Below are 20,990 nucleotides of genomic sequence, written 5' to 3' on the forward strand. Positions count from 1 at the left end.
GTTTTGTTTGTTTGTTCTGTTTCGTTTTGAGATGGAGTCTTGCTCTGTCACCCATACTGGAGTGCGATGGTGCTGTCTCTGCTCACTGCAACCTTCACCTCCCGGGGTCAAGCAATTCTTGTGCCTCAGCCTCCCGAGTAGCTGGGAATACAGGTGCCTGCCACCACGCCTGGCTAGTTTTTGTATTTTTAGTAGAGACGGGGTTTCACCATGTTGCCTAGGCTGGTCTTGAACTCCTGACCTCATGTGATCCACCCACCTCGGCCTCTCAAAGTGCTGGGATGACAGGCGTGAGCCACCATGCCCGGCCTAATGTATCTCTTGTGTATATTGACTTTCAATGTCTTAAGTGGCTTGCATGTTTTTTATAAAGTCACACAATACAGCAATACACTGTAAGAAAAAATTGCAAACAGAGTACAAAATAAAAAGTTAAGGCCAGGCCCATTGGCTCACACCTGTAATTTCAACACTTTGGGAGGCAGAGGTGGGAGGACTGCTTGAAGCCAGGAGTTCAAGGCCAGCCTAGGCAACCAAACAAGACCCCATTTCTACAAAAAAATAGAAAATTAACCAGGCATGGCAGCACACGCCTGTAGTCCCAGTTACTCGGGAGGCTGAGGCAGGAGGATTGCTTGAGCCCAGAAGGTGGAGGCTGCAGTGAGCTATAATTACACCACTGCAATCCAGCCTTGGTGACAGAGCAAGACCCTGTCTTGTAATAACAACAACAAAAACAATAAAAAGCTTAAATTCCGGCCAGGCATGGTGGCTCACACCTGTAATCCCAGCACTTTGGGAGGCCGAGGCGGGCGGATCACGAAGTCAGGAGATCGAGACCATCCTGGCTAACATAGTGAAACCCCACTACTAAAAAATACAAAAAATTAGCCGGGCGTGGTGGCGGGCGCCTGTAGTCCCAGCTACTTGGGAGGCTGAGGCAGGAGAATGGCGTGAACCCGGGAGGCGGAGCTTGCAGTGAGCTGAGATCACACCACTGCGCTCCAGCCTGGGTGACGGAGTGAGACTCTATCTCAAAAACAAAACAAAACAAACAAAACAAAACAAAAAGGCTTAAATTCCTCCCGTATTCCCACTTTCACTTTATAGAGACAATCACTGGTATTACTTTAATCTGCACCGTATAGTCTTTTTTCTACGATTTTGCATAGGTATATGCACACATATGTGTACATTCAGATAAAGGGTTTTATGTAAGTCCAATTATACTATTTGCATTCTCATAACTTTTTTTTTCACTGAACTTTTATTTGTTGTCTTGGAGGCTTTTCTTTGTTTTCACGGACAGCTACAAATCTCATTCTCGGCCGGGCACAGTGGCTCACGCCTGTAATCCCAGCACTATGGGAGGCCGAGGCGGGCGGATCACGAGGTCAGGAGATCCAGACCATCCTGGATAACACAGTGAAACCCCGTCTCTACTAAAAATACAAAAAAATAGCTGGGCGTGGTGGCGGGCGCCTGTAGTCCCAGCTACTCGGGAGGCTGAGGCAGGAGAATGGCGTGAACCCGGGAGGCGGAGCTTGCAGTGAGCCGATATCCCGCCACTGCACTCCAGTCTCTGGGCGACAGAGCGAGACTCCATCTCAAAAAAAAAAAAAAAAAAAAAAGCTCATTCTCTTTATAGCTGTACAGTTTTCCATAACATGATTGCATTGTGATTGATTTAACCAAATCATCATTGGAAATGGATTGGATGGTTTCTAGTGTTTTGCTATTACCATTGCTCCAAATCGACATGTTTCTACTTACTCCTTTGCATATTCATGCAAACGTTTCTTTTCTTTTTTTTAAATTTTACTTTATGTTCTGGGATACATGTGCAGAACATGCAGGTTTGTTACATAGGTATACACATGCCATGGTGGTTTGTTGCACCTATCAACCCGTCATCTAGATTTTAAGCCCCGCATGCATTAGGTATTTGTCCTAATGCTCTCCCTCCCTTTGCGCCCCACCCACCGACAGGCCCCAGTGTGTGATGCTCCCCTCCCTGTGTCCATGTGCTCTCATCGCTCAACTGCTACTAATGAGTGAGAACATGCGGTGTTTGGTTTTCTGTTCCTGTGTTAGTTTGCTGAGAATGATGGCTTCTAGCTTCATCCATGTCCCTGCAAAGGACATGAACTCATTCTTTTTTTATGGCTACATCATGCAAATGTTTCTACAAAAGAGGCCGAATTGGCGTCGCGAGGCTAAGGGTGTGTGCATTTACATTTTTATATAACCATAAGTTGTCCTCTCCAGACGCCGTGCTGGTGAACACCTCCTCCCGTTCCGCAGGAGAGCGCCTCGCACTCCGCACTGCCCAGCCTCACATGTTCTCAACCTTTTCACTCTTTCCGAGTCTAACGGGCCCCAGTTACGTCCCTGTTATTGCCGTTTGCAGTTCCCTATTTAACTGCTTAGGCTGAGCATAATTTCTTGTGTTTATTGGCCACTCATATCTCATCGATGACAGCACCTCTTCGTGCCTGTATTAATGAAAGTGCTTTGGAGAGCAGGGAACAAAAAACCATGACTCAACTGGCTTGGACAATAAGAAATGTGTCTCCTTTTTTTTTTGTTAGACACGAGGTCTCACTCTGTTACTCAGGCTGCCGTGCAGTGCCACGATCATAGTTCACTGCAGGCTTGACCCCCTGGGCTCAAGTGATTCTCCTGCCTCAGCCTCCCAAGTACCTGAGACTACAGGTGTGCACCACCAAGCCTGGCTAATTTTATTGGTTTTTGTAGAGATGGGGTCTCACTATGTTACCCAGGCTGGTCTGGAAGTCCAGGGTTCAAGCAATCCCTACACTTCGGCTTCCCAAAGTGCTGGGATTACAGGTGTAAGTCACCACGCACAGCCTCAGTGTCTTCATTTTTTTGGAGATGAGGTCTCGCTCTGTTGCCCAGGTTGGAGTGCAGTGGTGTGATCTCGGCTCACTGCAGCCTCTGCCTCCTGGGTTTGAGCGATTCTCCTGCCTCAGTCTCCTGAGTAGCTGGGACTACAAGCGTGCGCCACCATGCCCGGCTAATTTTTGTATTTTTAGATAGAGACAGGGTTTCATCATGTTGGCCAGGCTGGTCTTGAACTCTGGACCTCAAGTGATCCTCCTGCCTCGGCCTCCCAAAGTACTGGGATTATAGGTGTGAGCCACTGCACCCAGCATCAGTGTCTCTTTTTAAGAATGAGGACAGGCTTTCCTTGCCACCCCCTATACCCCCAGCAGATGGACAAGACAACATCACTGTCTATGACCCAACCTATCGCACTGTGGTGGCCACGGTGAACCCAGACTCCCCAGCACAGCATCTGGGCACTCCCTTGAAGCAAGCATCTGTAGCGCACTGAGGACCTGAGAAACCGGGGCTCCCCTGGGGTGGGGAGGGAGGAACGGCCACTGCCATCAGTAACAAACCTGCTCGCTACCACGGCTGTGGCACTTTTCTGTGGCATTGTTTGTCTTTTTCTTTTTGATTTGTAGGAGCTGTTTATATATATTTGAAAGGAAATATATATTCCTTTCAAAATACATATGTTGAATCATATACATTTTTCTTTGGAAAGTGCTAACAATATTTTCCTGGCCTGTTGCTTTGCTTTGAGTGAATTGTATTTATTTAAGGCCAAGCCTTAACTGGAAGGATACTTTTTTTCCTCCCCAAATCTTGACTTCATGAATAATAACAGCTGCTTCTCTCACTGAAAAACAAAACTGGAGGTGGCAGAGGGTGGGTGAGGTCATCGTTATCGGTTTGCAGGCTTTGAGGCAGAGACCATCTGTAGGTAGAGGCAGCTGCGGAGAAGATCATCCAGGGAGGCTGCAGAGAGCGGAGTGCTGCTGGAACCTGCAGCAGGGAGACTATTAAAGGGTCCAAGCCACTGCAGCCCCATGAGGAGGGGCCCACGCAGGAAAAGAAACGGTGCTGTTAGAACTTAAAGTCCCGCTGAGATGGTTTCCACCTGGGCTAACGAAGAAGGCTCCAGTGACGGGTTCGTTAGATGACAAGGCTGACTCCCAGGTGGTGATCTCAAACACGAAGACACATCTCAAGCCACAGGGGCTTCCGGGAGCCACACAGGCTGAGATTGGTGTGATGGGCACAAGATCTGCCTTTGCAGATGACGCCCTCCCTGGCGGGGGCTGAGGAAACAACCCATCACCTTCCTGAGGCTCCTGGCCTCTGCATGGCTCTGGGAGGTAGAGGGACTTAGCTGACAGTTGCGTAGTGGAACGGAGGGGATGCTTGGATCCCTCATTGGTCTCATTCAACTGGTACAGAGCTCAGGCGAGCAGGAGGGGCATTATTATTTATTTATTTAGTGGAGATGAGGTCTTGCTGTGTTGCCCAGGTAGGTCGTGAACTCCTGGGCTCCAGTGATCCTCCCTCCTAAGCCTTCTGACAAGCGATCCTCCCCAAATGTTGGGATTACAGGTGTGAGCCATCATGCCCAGCTCAAGAGGGGCATTATTTATTTAATGGGGTTTCATCTGTAACCCCAAATCCCCCTTGCCAATGCCTTGATGTCTCTGGATACAGAGGTCTCCCTTCTGGCAGCCAGGCTGGAGTCAATAACCACAGCTCCCATGTATGTGCTGGTCTCGCTGCTCCAGGTACCATGCTGTGCAGATGTAACAACTCTATGAGGCTAGAAACACCATTGCCCCCATTTTGTAGTTGGGAAAACTGAGGTAGGAGGAGGCCAAAAAATCACCAAGCAATGCTGCTGCTTTCTCTCTAATCCCTGGTCTCTCCTCCTGTTTGTGGAAGCCTTTTTAAATTTTTTTGAGATGATGTCTCACTCTGTTGCCCAGGCTGGAGTACCATGGCGCAATCTCGGCTCACTGCAACCTCTGCCTCCTGGGTTCAAGTGATTCTCCTGCCTCAGCCTCCCCAGTAGCTGGGGTAACAGGCATGTGCCACCATGCCCGGCTAATTGTTTTTGTATTTTTAGTAGAGATGGGGTTTCATCATGTTGCCCAGGCTGGTCTCGACCTCCTGACCTCAAGTGTTCCACCCACCTTGGCTTCCAAAAGTACTGGGATTACAGATGTGAGCCACTGCACCCGGCCAGCAGAGTCTTTTTGCCAAAACCCAAGGATGGTCTCCAGAGTCCCGGTTTCTCTGCAGGTGGGGGTTACTTTTCTGATTTCAGGCTGGAGTACCAGTTTTCTGAAGTGAGGACTGTATCGGCCAAATCTTAGAAGGAGAAGATCACGAAAAAGCGTCTGCAGAAAGAGAAGAAAGGGGTGGTACACTGCGGAGGAGGAGGGTCCACTCCAGAGGCTGCAGGTGACACACGGGACCCCCTCCATGGATGTTGCTATGGTTTAACTATAAATGTCCCTCCAAAATGCATACATTGGAACCTAATACCCAATGTGAAGGTATTAAGAAGTGGACCTGGCCAGGTGCCGTGGCTCACACCTGTAATCCCAACACTTTGGGAAGCTGAGTTGGGAGGATCGCTTGAGCCCAAGAATCCAAGACCACCTGGGCAACATAGGGAGTCCTCATCTTAGTAAGAAATTAAAAAGTTAGCTGAGCATGCTGCTGTGCTCCTATAGTCCCAGTTACTCGGGAGGCTGAGGTGGGAGGATCGTTGGAGTCCAGGAGGTCGAGGCTGCAGTGAGCTGTGATTGCACCACTGCACTCTACAGCCTGAGTGACAGAGTGAGGCCCTGTCTTAAAATTAAAAAAAAAAAAGAGATGGTCCTTTTGGGAAGTAGTTCAGTCGTGAGGACCCCACCCTCATGAATGCATTAATGCCCTTGTAATAAAAGATGCTTCAGAGAGCAACCCAGCCTTTCCATTCCTTCCGCCGCATGAGGACACAACATTTGTCCCCTCTCAAGGACACAACAACAAGGCACTGTCTTGGAAACAGAGAGAAGACCTTTCCCAGACACCACATCTGCCAGCACCTTTATCTTGGGCTTCCCAGCCTGTAGAACCGTGACAAAGAAATTTCTCTAATTTATCAATTATGCAGTCTAGGATATTTTGCTGTAGCATCATGAATGAACTGAGATGGTACGAGGCAGGGATGCAGACAGGTTCTAACGTGGAGGTGGGGAGGCCAGACTGGAGCCGGGGTCGTGTCTTTGGCTGGAGAACGACAGGCATATTAAACAAAGATATGACCCTTTGATTTCTTGCCCAGGGGTCTCGCTACTTCCTCTCACATCTTGATATGGTTTTGCTGTGTGCCCACTCAAAATCTCATCTTGAATTACAATCCCTATAATCCCCATGTGTCAAGGGCGGGACCAGGTGAAGGTAACCAGATTATAGGGGTGGTTCCCCCATGGTCTTCTTGTGATATTGAGCGAGTCTCACTGTCATGAGATCTGATGGTTTTATAAGCATCTGGCATTTCCCCTGCTGGCACTCACTCCACGAAGAAGGTGCCTGCTTCTCCTTTGTCTTCCACCACGATTGTAAGTTACCTGAGGCCTCCCCAGCTATGCAGAACTGTGAGTCAATTAAACCTCTTTCCTTTATAAGTTATCCAGTCTTGGGTATTTCTCCATAGCAGTGTGAGAATGCACTAATACACATCTGTCTACCAGCACTTTAGCCATGGACGTGTCAACATATTACCTTAAAATTTGTTTACAAGGTACCAGGCTGGGAAGAAAGTGCTTCACCTGTCCCTGACAGCTTTTCCTCCATTTGGGGCATCTGCAAATATCTTGAAGTTGCAGGCAGAAACGAGGTGTGAGTGAACACATGCAGGTATGTGCATTTTTTCTGCAAAAATAATCCACGGCTTTCATCAGCCTTTCAAAGGCATCCTCTGAGAGGCTAAGAAGCATTGTTCTAGGTTAATGATAGTTTCCAAAATGGGCAAGAAATGAGACTCTTAATCTAGAGATCACAGGATTCCAGGCTGGGCCTGTGTTGGGTAACAACAGGAGAAAGGTCAAAACCACCCATTGACATCCTGTGTGACTTCAGGCTAGTTTACTACCCTCTCTGAGCATTCTCATTTATAAAAATGTAAACAAACACAATACCTCCTTCCAGAGCAGGGGTGGGGAGTAAATGAAGTTATGTACTTAGAGGCCCCTGCCCAGGGCTCCATCTCTCCGCCTGCCTGCTTCCTCTGCTGTCTCCAGCAAAACCTCTCTCCTCTTTTCGGTCTGATCCTCCAGCCTGTGCATTGTTTCTGTATCTTTGGGATTTTTCCTTCCTTCCCAGTGCACCCACCCTCTGGTCAATACCACTGCTATTTCTATTTGCAACAGGGCAGGAGAAGGAAGTGGTGAAACTTTCTTTAACTTTACAACCTTGGAGCAGCCACAGTTGATATTTGGGGAGGAAGAAAGCTGAGATTATCAGCACATCCAGGTCTGTGCTTCCCAATATTCCCGATGCTTCTTCGTCTACTGACTCCTCCCTGGTCATGAATAATTAAAACTCTGGCCATGCTCAAATGGCCTAATGCAACCACTACAAGAAAACATTGGGGAAAATATCTTACAGGCTCCAGAAACACCACACCCAAGGAAGATATTTGCAAGAGCAGATGGTAACAGACACAGGTTGCCTCTTCAGCCTCATCCTGGCTTAGGGCAGCCATGACCACACGGTTCCCATCTGCGTCTGGCCCAGGGAGGTGAGAGGAGGTTAGCTCGCTAGGCCTGGGCCCATTCATCTCACTCAGGACCCTAATGCTGGAGCACATTTGTGAGCCAATCAGTCCTTGGGCCTTTTTTCCTTTGAATCTCTACTTTGTTAACATTCAGCTCCCATATTTCCTGGTGACACACGAGGTCATATATATGGCAAAGCATCCTCTGAAATCATATCGTGCTGTGTTGATATTAAGCTAAAGATATACTGATCCCGGGTTGGTTATCTGTTCTTAATTCAGATGGGAAGAACAAGACCCGAAGTGGAGATAGTTCAATCCCCTACCCCCAATTTCCCAGCCACACCGCTTAGGTACCCCCAAGTGGCAACATGTGACCGATTCTGGCTATCACGTGGTGAACCCCAAAACTGGGGTTCACCCTGAGAGGCCACATGGGTTCTTGGCTTCATGCAGGAAGGAATTTAAGAGTGAGCTGACAGAGTAAAGTGAAAGCAAATTTATTAAGAAAGCAAAGGAATAAAAGGGTGGTTGCTCCATAGGCAAAGCAGTGGCATGGGCTGCTTGACTGAGTATACTGTCAGTTCTTTGTTGCTCATATGCTAAACAAGGGGTGGATTATTCATGAGTTTTTTGGGAAGGGGGTGGGAAGTTTCCCAAACTGAAGGTTCCTCCCCTTTCTAGACCGTATAACATAATTTCTGAATGTTGCCATGGTGTTTATAAGCTAACATGGTGCTGGTGGGAGTGTTTTTTCCCAAGCTAATGCATTATAATTAGTGTATAATGAGCAGTGAGGATGACCAGAGGTCGCTTTCCTCACCATCTTCGTTTTGGTGGGTTTTGGCTGGCTTCTTGACCACATTCTGTTTTATCAGGGGGGTCTTTGTGAGTTGTACCTTGCAAAACCAGTCCTGCCTATTCTTGTCTCATTTATTCAAGATGGAGTCACTCTGGTTGGAAAGCCTCTGACATGGCCACTGAGTAGGGAGCAGACGTGGTAGGTGCCACTTCTGGGTGGAAGTATTTTAGAGCTGGTGCAAGATGTCCCTGGTCTGTGTTCCCTGCCACGACAATTGTGGGGGCCACAGGTTGAGGTGTTAGCGTTGCGAGAAACTGAGAACCAGAGAGACCGATACGGAGAACGGGAGGATTGTTTATTTTAGGTAGGCACTGGCTCAGTGGATTCGCATCCAAAAAGCTGAGCATTGAACAAAGACTGAGTGGGGTTTTTATAAGCAGACTTACAAAAGTAAAACAAAAGCATTTAATCATATAGTGTATAATTTGTGGCCTTGTAACTGCATCAAAAGAAAAACAAGAACTGGCTAAATACAGACATTTGTAAAACATAATCACGTTTAAGAAGCCTGGGAAAGGAGTAACAGTAAAGTAATTTATCTTTTTCTCTTTTTTTTTTCCTTCAACATTGCTCTGGAGGGGAGGGGTGTCTGAAGCCCATTCCTTTGGCCTTGGCTGCTCATACAGCATTATCTTATAACTGTCCTTGAAGTGTGCTTGCTAGGCAGAGGAAAACTTCTTTTTTTGTTGTTAACCCTTGCCTGTTACTTTTCTTGGAGTGAATGAATGCATATTTATTTTTAAATTTCTGCCTCATTAGAGCCACCTATGAAAGCAGACTGGATCGCTGAGTCACTCAATGGAAGCCTGTTTCAAAACATAGTGTATCAGTAGAAATTTTGAGGTATAGTGAAGCCAACAGATCAGGAGATGATTGCTATTGAAAAAGTAGTTTGTTACTCACAGTTCCCAGGAGGAGGGGACACCGCCTGCCCCGCCACACAGAGCCACACGGGGAAGCACCAAGGTCAGTTAGAAGGTGGAGGGAAAAGAAGGCTTTGTTTGGTTTGGGTGGGTTGTTTGCATCTGAAAAGTGCTGTCATGGCAAGTTGTATCTCTAGAAATTGGCTAACTCTAGGGGGTCAGTGAGGCCCCAGATGTCAGAGCATTGGAATGCAGGAAATAAAAGATGTGGTTAATACCAAGACAACTGTTCCGGAGGGCTGCACAATCTGCACTGGACTTTGTGGGAGGGGAAATTAAACTTTGTTCTGTGAAGCATTCATACTTGGGGATTCATTTACCACCGGCAGTGTGCTACTGCAGGAACACAGGAGAAGCAGGGGCACGTGAAAAAACAGCAGTCTCAGCATAGGCATAGCATCTGCCACACTTATAAAGTTCGTTCATTTATTCATTCCAATATTCAGCCAGTGGTTGTTGAGCACCAGCTGTGTGTCAGGCCCGAGGCTGGGGGCTGGATCACAGAGACCAGGCACTAACCCTGCTCCCACAGACCTCTTAGTCTCACGAGAAAGGTGACACATGTGAAAGGACAAGGATGGGCTGGATGCAGTGGCTCATGCCTATAATCCCAGCACTTTGGGAGGCTGAAGTGGGAGGTGCTTGAGGCCAGGAGTTCGAGGCCAGCCTGGGCAACATTGCAAGACCCTGTCTCTACAAAAAAGAAAAAAATTACCTGGGCATGGTGGTATGCACCTGTAGTCCCAGCTACTCTGGAGGCTGAGGAGGAAGGATCGCTTTAGCTGAGTTGGAGGCTGCAGCGAGCTGTGATCTACACTCCAGCCTGAGCGACAGAGTGAAAGCTTGACTCAAAAAAAAAAAAGAAGGAAGGACAAAGATGACAGAGTGTGAAGACTGCCATGCAGAAGTGGGTATCCAGTGGGTGGGTAAACAGAGGAGGGAGCGAATCAGGGAGGACTTCTCACAGGAAGTGACACTTAGGGTAGGTGTTCATGGAGTTACATAAGAATTCCCTGTGCAGAGACAATGGGCACAGATGTTCTGGGATGTCTAGGAAGCACATGTATAAGGGCACGTCCAGGTCTGGCAGAGTTCAGTGGGGCTGGAGCAGAGGAGCACTGGGGTATGGTCAGACATGGCTGGAAAGCCAGCTGGGTTGACATCTGCAAAGGCTTTGGGTGCACTGACAAGGGCTGCAGGTGACTGAGGGCCATGCAGGTGACATTAGGAGATTGGCAGTCACAGCCTTTCCTTCTTAAATTCCCCCCACCTCCTTCAGTGGCTGTCCTATCAGATGATTAGTGTTCATTTAACCCCTCTTGTTATAGTTGGGGAAGAACCCCATAAGCTCCTCTAATTTAAGGCAGGGATAGTAAATGCCATCCTCCCTTCCAGCACTCAGGGCAGACATCACCAATCGATCGACATTCTTTGCATCAGAGGCCAGATTGAGCCTCAGAGGCCTTTTCAACACAGCTCTTCAGGCAACAAATATCCAAGGGTCCAGATTGGTGTGCATGTCGAATTATATGTCATTTCTGTTTTAAGAGGTTAAGGACGTCGTGTTCTCTTTCTAGAAGTATTTTTATTTTAGAAAAAAGAAACTGCAGAGTGAGGGCAAAATTTAGTCAAAGAAATTAATAGCTAATGGTAGAATTTTAGTCTGCAGAAGTTTTGGGAAGGGAAGTCTGTGCAAGTCTCTCAATCCTGTCTCCGTTGTCACAAAAAAATGTTTACGTTGTTTATTTTCCAAGGCAAGGTAAACGCCATGGAGCAAGAGAGAGTTGTTTCCATGGTAAGCTCCACCCACGATGTCTCCCTTTGTATCCCCCACAATGCCCACGATCTTTCAGGCAAAGAATAGGCGCTCACTAAATGTGTATTGATTGAATCTAAATTGCAATTTTATCCAACACCCTCAGGGAAGCCAACTGGAAAGTAAACTCACCCCCATATATTGCTGAAACGCATTGATTACGAAGAAGCCAATGCTGTATGACAGCCCCAACTTGAGAGATGCGTTTTTTTCCAAAGCCACGTAAATCGCGATTTGTGCAGCCCGTTGCTCATTCTGTGTCTTGCACCGTTGCCAGCCATTTGCTCTTCTCGTTAGCTCCTTGAGGACAGGGGTCACCGTTTTCACTGCTCAGCCTCCTCCTGCTCGGCCCAGCCCAGGGAGAGCCCTCAGTCAATACCTGTGAATGAATGAGTGACACTTACTAAGCACAGCGAGATGAATAATTCATCATTCCTATCCTTCTTCCCAACCGCCTGATCCAGGATGGCATAGACGTGTGGGAGGCGCACATGCTGGGAGGGGTTTGAGTCCCCTGCCCGAGGTTGCAGAGTACCTGGGCACGGGGGTGGGGGCATGCTGGGGGCATTTGCAGAAAGGGCAGTAGGAGAGCAGTTTGGAGGGAGGTAAGGCAGGAAGCACTCAGTCCTGGGCTCAGGGACTGTGATGTGCTGCTGGAACCTGCCTGGGGAGCTCAGGAATGAGGGGAGATGGCAAATAAAGACCTGGCATGAGGCTGGGGGCAGGGACAGAAATCACCCTGGTGTCCGAGGAAGGAAAGTGGAACCCTAAAGAGGTGAGACTACCAGGGAAAGTGAAACAAGAGAGAAAGAAGGGATGTAGAATTGGATTATTGGGGTGGAAAGAGGAAGCCAGGTGGGGGAAGAGTCAGAGGAGGCTCAGGCAGAGGGCAGGAGGGGAACTGGGAGAGGACAGCGAGCCTTCGAAAAAATCCGGAGCTGGCACCTTCAACAGAAGCCGTGGAGCAACCCAAGAGGAAAGATAGGGACTTGGTGGCTGCTGAAAGACAGTTTCAGCTAAGGAGCAGGAGTGAGAGCCAGCCAGCACTGCAGAAGGTGGGGGGAAAGGCAAGCAGCCTAGATGGTTCCTTCAAGAGGTTTGTCGATAAAAGGAGCAGTCAATAGGACCCAGGACAGTAAGTTCATTCCTGCTTTTAAACTTTTCTTCTTTCTGCTTCCTTCCTCCTTTCATTTCCTTTCCTTCCTTCCTTCCTCCCTCCCTCCCTTCCTTTTCTTCCTTTACCTTCCCCTTTTCCCCCTCTCCGCTCCCGCTTCTCCCCTCCCCCCTGGAACCTTCAGGAACCCACACCAGCATGTGATCTCGACTCACTCTTTTTCCCCTGCCCTACTGAAAGCTGGCTGGGGACCTGGAGTGTTTGCAACGACGCAAGATGAGAAGCTGGGTCACTGAAACATTAACTCACAGACCAGGGTGGGTTGCAGCTGATCCAACAGGCTGGACAGCCGCATCAATGCTTCCTAGAAGAGGAGATGGGAGGAGAGAGTGAGCCCAGGAGCCTCTGCGTGGAGACCAAGGGGCCGAGGAGCACAGAAAGCCCCAGGGCTACGCATCTCGGGTCAAAAGTCGCTGAAAAGATATTGATATCTACTTTTCTTTCTTTTTTTTTTTCACTGTCTTTTTCTGGTTTTAGTATCAGGGTAATATTAGCTTCATAAAATGTGGTGGTAAGTGTTCCTTCCCGTCCTATTTTCTGGGAGAGATTATGTAAAATTATTGGTCACTATAGAGATTATGACATACATATACAACTTACCACATGCTACTGGTGTTGACACTGCCACTTTGAGTAAGTGTAGAAACCTTACTTCCATTTAGTTCTCTTTAGCTTCCCCACTTAAAAATACATGTGTCTTGAGGGTGTTCTTTATATACATTGAACATCACATAAGATGCTGTTACAATTTTTGCTTCAATCATCAAATATGATTTCAGATACTCATGAGAAGTATAGTCTGTTATATTTATTTCTATTTATATACTTCCCATAGTTTGTTTTTCTTTTCTGGAGCTCCAAGCATTCTTGAAACCAATGAGAAAAGTGGAAAAATCTCAGTACAGAAATAGAAGGTATAATTTTTAAATAAAAGCTTCTGTTCAGATAACATTCTTTACCCAATCTTTAAAGATACATTTGCCAACAATAAATGCTCTTAGTTTTTCTTCATCCAAGAATGTTTTTCTTTCTCCTTCATTTCTGAAGGATGTTTTCGCCAGATACAGTATTCACAGTTGACAGTACTTTTTCTCAGTACTTGAAAGATGCTGAGCCACTTCCTCTGGCCTCCATCATTTCAGATGGGAAATCCACTATCATTGCAATTAATTTTTCCCATGTCATAAATGTGTTATTTCTTTCTGACTGCTTTCAATATGTTTTTGTCTTTAGTTTAACTATTTAATTATGATGTGGATTTCTTTACATCTAGCCTGCTTGGAATCCACTAAACTTCTTGAATCTGTAGGTTTATGTCTTTCTCCAAATTTGAGAAGTTTTTAACCACTATTTCTTTGAATACTTTTAGTCTCACTTTCTTCTCCTTTGGGACTCAGAAGGTATGACTGTTAGCTCTTTTCTTATTGTCTCACAGGTCCCTGGGACTGTTATTTCTTCAGTCTATTTTTGGTTTTTTTTGAGACAGAGTCTCGCTCTGTCACCCAGGTTGGAGTGCAGTGGCGTGATCTTGGCTCACTGCAAGCTCCGCCTTCCGGGTTCATGCCATTCTCCTGCCTCAGCCTCCCGAATAGCTGGGACTACAGGTGCCTGGCACCACACCCAGCTAATTTTTTGTATTTTTAGTAGAGATGGGGTTTCACTGTGTTAGCCAGGATGGTCTCGATCTCCTGACCTCGTGATCTGCCTGCCTCGGCCTCCCAAAGTGCTGGGATTACAGGTGTGAGCCACCGCGCCCGGCCTATTTTCTCTCTATTATTCTGACTGAGTGAATGCTATTGGTCTGTTCTTGAGTTCACAGTTTCAATCTCTGTCATCTCTACTCTACTATCAAGCCCATCTAGTGACGTGTTTTATTTATCTTTTTCCTGGTTATTGTGTTTTTCAGTTCCTTAATTCCATTTGGTTCTTTTTATAACCTTGATTTTTATTGAAATTTTCTATTTTTCATTTGTTTCAAGAGAATTCATAACTACATTTGAAGCATTGTTATAGTGACTGCTTTTAAATTCGTGATAATCCCTCTGATTCATTTGCATTTTGGTGCCTGTTTGTTTTTTCATTCAAGTTGTAATTTTCCTTTTCCTTGACATGACAAATGATTGTCTGCTCTATCCTGGATATTTTAGGTATTATATTATGAGAGTCTGGATCCTATTCAACTTTTCTTTTTTGGCAGACTGTCTTCCTGTTAAGATGTAGCGTAACGGTTGTGTATTAGTCTGTTCTTGCACTGCTATAAAAAAAATACCTGAGACTGGGTAATCTATAAAGAAAAGATGTTTAATTGGCTCACAGTTCTATAGGCTGTACAGGAAGCATAGCAGCTTCTGCTTATGGGGAGGACTTAGGAAGCTTCCAGTAATGGTGGAAGGCAAACAGGGAGTGAGATGTCTCACATGGCCAGAGCAGGAGGCAATGAGAGGGGTGGAGGTGCCATATATTTTCAAACAACCCAATTTCATGAGAACTCACTATTGCAATGAGAACTCCAAGGGGGATGGTGCTAAACCATTCATGGCAAACCACCCCCATGATCCCAGCACCTCTCACCAGGCCCCACCTCCAACACTGGAGATTACAATTCAACATGAGATTTGGGTGAGGACACAAATCCAAACCATATCAGGTTGGATGAGTTGTATATTCAACCTCCCACTGGGCCCCACCAATGCTATCGTGGCAAAAGTGTAGCACTGATTTACCCTGCTTCATTGCAAATGGGTGGTTGGCAGTGAATTCCCATCTCTGCCTTGATGATACCTTCCCATTGAAAATGGATCATCAGCTTGCACTGTCTTATTGTATCCAAGCTACCCTGCTAGGCTCTGCTGACCCAGGGATGGGAGAACCAGAGAACTGGCTCCCACTGTTTTGTTGTGGCAGAGTGGGGCAGAAGCTCAGCTCTCCACTGGCCCCTGCTGGTAACAGGGTAAGAGAGAGGGGAACTCTTATGCTTCTTTGTTGTGTCATGTCCAGAGATTTTTTTTTTTTTAGTTGTAAGATGGTGGACTTAGGAGAAATGTGGCTACTCTATCTTGTCTAGAGTTAGAAGTTCAGCTTTCTAGCTCCTCTGTTTCTTTACCTGTAAAATGGGAATAATACTACCTACTCTACCTACACTACAGAACAATTTTCAGAATTAATGAAGTTCATGAGTATGAAAGTACACTGGGAAAATGTTATATCATGTTATGTTAGTAGACTATTATTTCTGAGACTAGGGTCTGGCAAGATGTAGCTTGAGAAGAGATAGGATAAGTGGCGGGGCACCTCCATATTCATCTATCAATTTAATGTTGGTGAAAACAAACTTGACAGCCAGAAGCCAGCCTTCTATTGTTTATTTCCATGTTTCTTTTGAGTCTGTGGTGACCTTTCTCTTGACAAGCAATAACCCTGGAGAAAGCTGGAGGAAAAACAAAGATTAGGGTCACAGCAAGGAGAGAGCAATAAAGTAGCTTTAAAGAGCCTAATAAACCAGGATAATTGAATGTAGTAAGGATTGTGGCTGGGACAAGGAGGTGTTCTAAAACACCATTTTCAGAAAAACAGTCACAAAAGAAAAATAACACTGGAGCTGGGAGGGAAGGAACTAGTTGGAAAGGGAACCCAGAGGAGATAGGAACAGCCTCTCAGAATAGTCAGCAATGACTCTGCCTTACTTAGAGGTTATGGGACAGGGCTACCAATTGGAGTGACCTCAGTATTACCAATCAGGATGACATAGATCTCGTGTGCTTTTGGCCCCTGTGTTAGTCCGCTTTTGCACTGCTATGAAGAAATACCTGAGACTGGGTAATTTATAAAGGAAAGAGGTTTAATTGACTCATATTTCCACATGGCTGGGGAGGCCTCAGGACACTTACAATCATGGCAGAAGGGGAAGCAGACATGTCTTACATGGCAGCAGGCAAGAGAGAGCGTGAAAGAGCAGGGAAAAGTGACATAAAAACCATCAGATCTCGTGAGAACTCACTATCATGAGAACAACATGGAGGAAACTGCCCCCATGATCCAATCACCTCCCTCCCTCAACACATGGGGATTACAAGTCCCTTCCTTGACAACTAGTGATTACAATTCAAGGTGAGATTTGGGTGGGGACACAGAACCAAACCATATCAGCCCTCATTCCAGGCAGGCAAAGGGCTCTGGATTAAGATTTGGGGAACCCCTTAACCCCTGTGAGCCTCAGGTTCTCCTTCTACAAGATGAAACTGGTAAAGGTGCCAACTCTGCTTGATTGTTTGAGGGTCAAAGGTGGATCACCCAACCTGTTCATGGTTGGCAATCAATATATATAGTAGTTCCCTGCCTGATCCCAGGCCCAGAAATCTTGGCCTCTGTCTAGGCTGGACACTGACTGTGGGAGGTTCCTCTCTAAGAGCTTACGTGCTCTGCCGTCATTTCCTGTGTTTTCTGGCCCATAGTTGGGAGGGGCATGCCAAGGTGACCATGCCCTAATTTCCCTTCCTAAATCGTCTTCATTGCAGTCTTCTGGTTCTTCTTTCTCTTCTTTGTCCCAGGGGTCTCCACTGAACTCACTGTAGGGGGATGGGGACTCTGGAGGCCTGGTCCTGGGGGCTGATCCTGAGGAAGGGGCATTCCTAGGCCAGAGTGAGGTCCTGGGGTGAACCACAGAGCAAGTTCCATCTCCCACCCCACTCTCCTTGTCTTGAGGAAGTTGACTTTAAATAAAGCCCAACACGCCCCGCTAAACTGCAAGCTCAGAAGACAGGGTCTGTGTCTGTCCTGTTCAAGGGTGTCTCACCCCACACCCCTTCCCCCATACTGGAGTGCTGTGCTGGAGTCAGCTCCTGCCAGCTCAGAAGAGTCAATTCTTACATTTTCAGGAATTTTGCAAATTGCTTGTTAAACATAGCCATTATTAGAAATTAGACTGGCTGGGTGCAGTGGCTCATGCTTGTAATCCCGGCACTTTGGGAGGCCAAAGCAGGAGGGTTGCCTGAGTCCAGGAGTTCAAAACCAGCCTGGGCAACATAGGGCGACCTCGTCTTTACTTTTTAAAATAAAAATAAATAAATACACATAAATAAATGAAAATACAAATTAGACTATAAAAGCCTACAATTAAATAAATTTTATTGAAAACAAAGATAATGAATATTCAAAACATATCACTCCTTAATTATTTTGCTGTTTGCTCTGCTCTGCTCTTGGGGTTTGCACCTATTATATCCATAGAGTGGAGATTCTGTACCATGATGTGCTAGCAGGCATCTCTTCCCAAGTCTGCATATAGTGACGCCATGTTGGCAGCTTGATATTGGCCATGGTGGGAGTATTCACACCACAAGAATCAGCAGACACTACAAACCAGAGCTTGCCCTATTGTTTGGTTTGTTGTCTAGATTTAAGGAAGGGATGGAGAGAAGTATTAATAATGTAGATTAAACATAAAAGCATGTCATTGTTAAAGTGTAAATAGCACAAAGAATTTTAAAACTGTTTTTCCAGTATTTGATAACTATTATCAGGGCCTGGCACGGTGGCTCATGCCTGTAATCCAAGCATTTTGGAAGTCCGAGGCGGGTGGATCACAAGGTCAGGAGATCTAGACCATCCTGGCTAACATGGTGAAACCCCGTCTCTACTAAAAAATACAAAAAATTAGCCGGGCGTTGTGGCGGGCGCCTGTAGTCCCAGCTACTCGAGAGGCTGAGGCAGGAGAATGGTGTGAACCCAGGAGGTGGAGGTTGCAGTGAGCAGAGATCACGCCACTGCTCTCCAGCCTGGGCGACAGAGCCAGACTCTGTCTCAGAAAATTAAAAAAAAAAAAAAAAAAAGGATTATCAGATCAGATTCAGCAAGGAAGTCTATTATCAGATTCAGCAAGGAAGTCTCTCATGTCATCGACAAAGGAGTCCAGTTCCAGCGTGCACTTTTGTTGTTTTACCTTTATCTTACTTGTTAACATAAATGAAAATATTAGCCACCGTAATCATGGTGAGTAATCATGGCAGGATTACTCTCATAGAGCCCGCTGTGAAATAGTTACTAGCACACTATTGTCTGGTGATTAGAATAGTACCTTGCTTAGAAGACATGCCCAGTTGTATGAGTCTGTTCTCTCACTGCTATAAAGAAATACCTGAGGCTGGATAATTTATAAAGAAAAGAGGTTTAATTGGCTCACGGTTCTGCAGGCTGTCCAGGAAGTACGGCTGGGGAGGCCTCAGGAAACTCACAATCACAGCGGAAGGTGAAGGGGAAGCAGGCATGTTTTGTGTGGCTGGAGCAGGAGGAAGAGAGAGAAGGAGGAGGTGCTATACACTTTAATAAACAACCAGAGGGCCAGGCGCAGTGGCTCATGCCTGTAATCCCAGCACTTTGGGAGGCCGAGGCGGGTGGATCACCTGAGCTCGGGAGTCCGAGACCAGCCTGACCAACATGGTGAAACCCTGTCTCTACTAAAAGTACAAAATTAGCCGGCCATGGTGGTACACACCTGTAATCCCAGCTACTCGGGAGGCTGAGGTGGGAGAATTGCTTGAACCAGGAGGCAGAGGTTGTGGTGAGCCAAGACTGTGCCCCTGCACTCCAGCCTGGGCGACGAGCAGAACTCCATCTCTAAAATAAAATAAAAAATAAAATAAAATAAAAAAACAACCAGATCTCGTGAGAACTCACTGAACATCATGAGAACAGCAAGGAAGAAATCCACCCCCATGATCCAGTCGCCTCCAACCAGGCTCCTCTTCCAACACTGGGGATTACGATTCAACGTGAAATTTGGGCAGGGCCACAAATGCAAACCCTGTTACCAATAAGTACCTTTTGAATGACTGAAACCAGTGAAAACAAGCTACAAGGGACATGTGGGGCCACCTCACCCCTTTTGCTTTAGCAGCATTGGTCTTGCACATTTTGGGTGCTGTCTGCCTCCCCATTCTTGCTCCAGGCCCCTTTGCCCTTGTTCACTTGTGCTCTGGCCCAGGGCTTCTAAGCTGTACTATTCATATGAAACACCTGGGTGTCTTGAGACAATGCAGGTTCTGGCCCAACAGGTCTATGGTGGGGACAAAGATTCTGCATTTCTAACAAGATCCCAGGTGACGTTGGTGCTTGTCATGGAGCACACATTGAGTAGCCAGGTTCCAGCCACCCTGCCCTCCTTCCCATGTGCCAAGATCAGGGTCTCCATGTGACCTTCGAACTTGCCACAACCTTTACCTGGGGCGCTGTTCTCCCTGGTCTTCACATGACCTGCTTCCATGCAACACTGGGGTCTCTGTTCAGACATCACCCTTCAAAAACAAAGATCTTTTTCCTGACTACTCATGCAAACGTAGCTCCCCATCTCAGTTCTCTGCATAATGTTACTGATAGTTTCTAGTTGATGTGTTGTCAGCTTTCCTCCCTAGAATGCAGGCTCCATGGGAGCCCCCCATTCCCACTCTGGTGACTTTACAACAGCACATGCCCAAAAAACAAGTGTTGAATGATCGTGGTGGTGATGTCACAATGCTAAGGGTGGAGAGAGCTGGCATGATACTGGGGATGGAGGCAGTGATGGAAGGGGGATGGTTATAGCTCAAATGCATGTAATTTTCTTTTCTTTTGTTTTCCTTTCTTTTCTTTTCTTTCCCTATTTGTCTTCTTTTCTCTTTTTTTGTTTTCTTTTTTAGAGACAAGACCTTATTCTGTTGCCCAGGCTGGATCACAATGGCATGATCATGGTTCACTGCAGCCTCTGACTCCTGAGCTCAAGCAACCCTCCCCACTCAGTCTCCTGAGTAGCTAGGACTACAGGTGTAAACCACCATGCTTGGCTAAGTTTCTCTTTTTGTTTTCAGAGATGGGGTCTCACTATGTCACCCAGGCTGGTCTTGAACTCCTGGCCTCAAGTGATCCTCCTGCCTTGGCCTCCCAAAGTGCTGGGATTACAGGTGTGAGCCACCACCCCTGGCCTAAGTTTTTCTTAAATAATAGACACAAGAACCTTTACTCAATCACTTTTGTTCCTCCACAGTCACGACCCACTACCAAGAGTGCCAGCCCCAGGCCGGGCGTGGTGGCTCATGCCTGTAATCCCAGCACTTTGGGAGGCCGAGGTGGGCGGATCATGAGGTCAGGAGATCGAGACCATCCTGGCTAACATGGTGAAAACCCATCTCTACTAAAAATACAAAAAATTATCCGGGCGTGGTGGTGGGTGCCTGTAGTCCCAGCTACTCGGGAGGCTGAGGCAGGAGAATGGCGTGAACCTGGGAGGCGGAGCTTGCAGTGAGCCGAGATTGAGCCACTGCACTCCAGCTGGGCGACAGAGCAAGACTCCATCTCAAAAAAAAAAAGTGCAAGCCCCACCCCTCCACTGTCCCCATTCACTTCCGTGGTGTGTGCAGAAGAAAGAGTAAAGGACCCCGACCAAGGCTCTGAGTAAGGGCTGCAGGGTGCCAGTTCTCATAATGGTTTCTCTAGAGTTTTGCACAAACAAGACGAATGGGGCCACAGACAGGCAGCACCCAGAGGTGCATTCTGGCCAGGCCTTGTGCCCAGGGCAGTTTTCTCCATCGTGTTTTATTTCCAGAACTAAGTTGAGCCATGGCTGGTGCTGCCTTCCACCT

General features: G+C 46.8%; 1 long non-coding RNA gene across 1 annotated transcript; it reads right to left on the bottom strand.

Annotated features, from left to right (window-relative positions):
* Positions 1-18,297: 18,297 nt before the first annotated feature.
* LOC129135580 (uncharacterized) lies at positions 18,298-19,814 on the bottom strand. Its single transcript, XR_008536550.1, has 3 exons — positions 19,597-19,814; positions 18,872-18,993; positions 18,298-18,655 (listed from the first exon to the last, which is right to left on the bottom strand). It is a non-coding gene; the product is annotated as an uncharacterized LOC129135580 (long non-coding RNA).
* Between the last annotated feature and the right edge of the window lie 1,176 nt (positions 19,815-20,990).

This window comes from Pan troglodytes, chromosome 6 (genome assembly GCF_028858775.2).
Source record: "Pan troglodytes isolate AG18354 chromosome 6, NHGRI_mPanTro3-v2.0_pri, whole genome shotgun sequence".
Classification (NCBI taxonomy): domain Eukaryota; kingdom Metazoa; phylum Chordata; class Mammalia; order Primates; family Hominidae; genus Pan; species Pan troglodytes.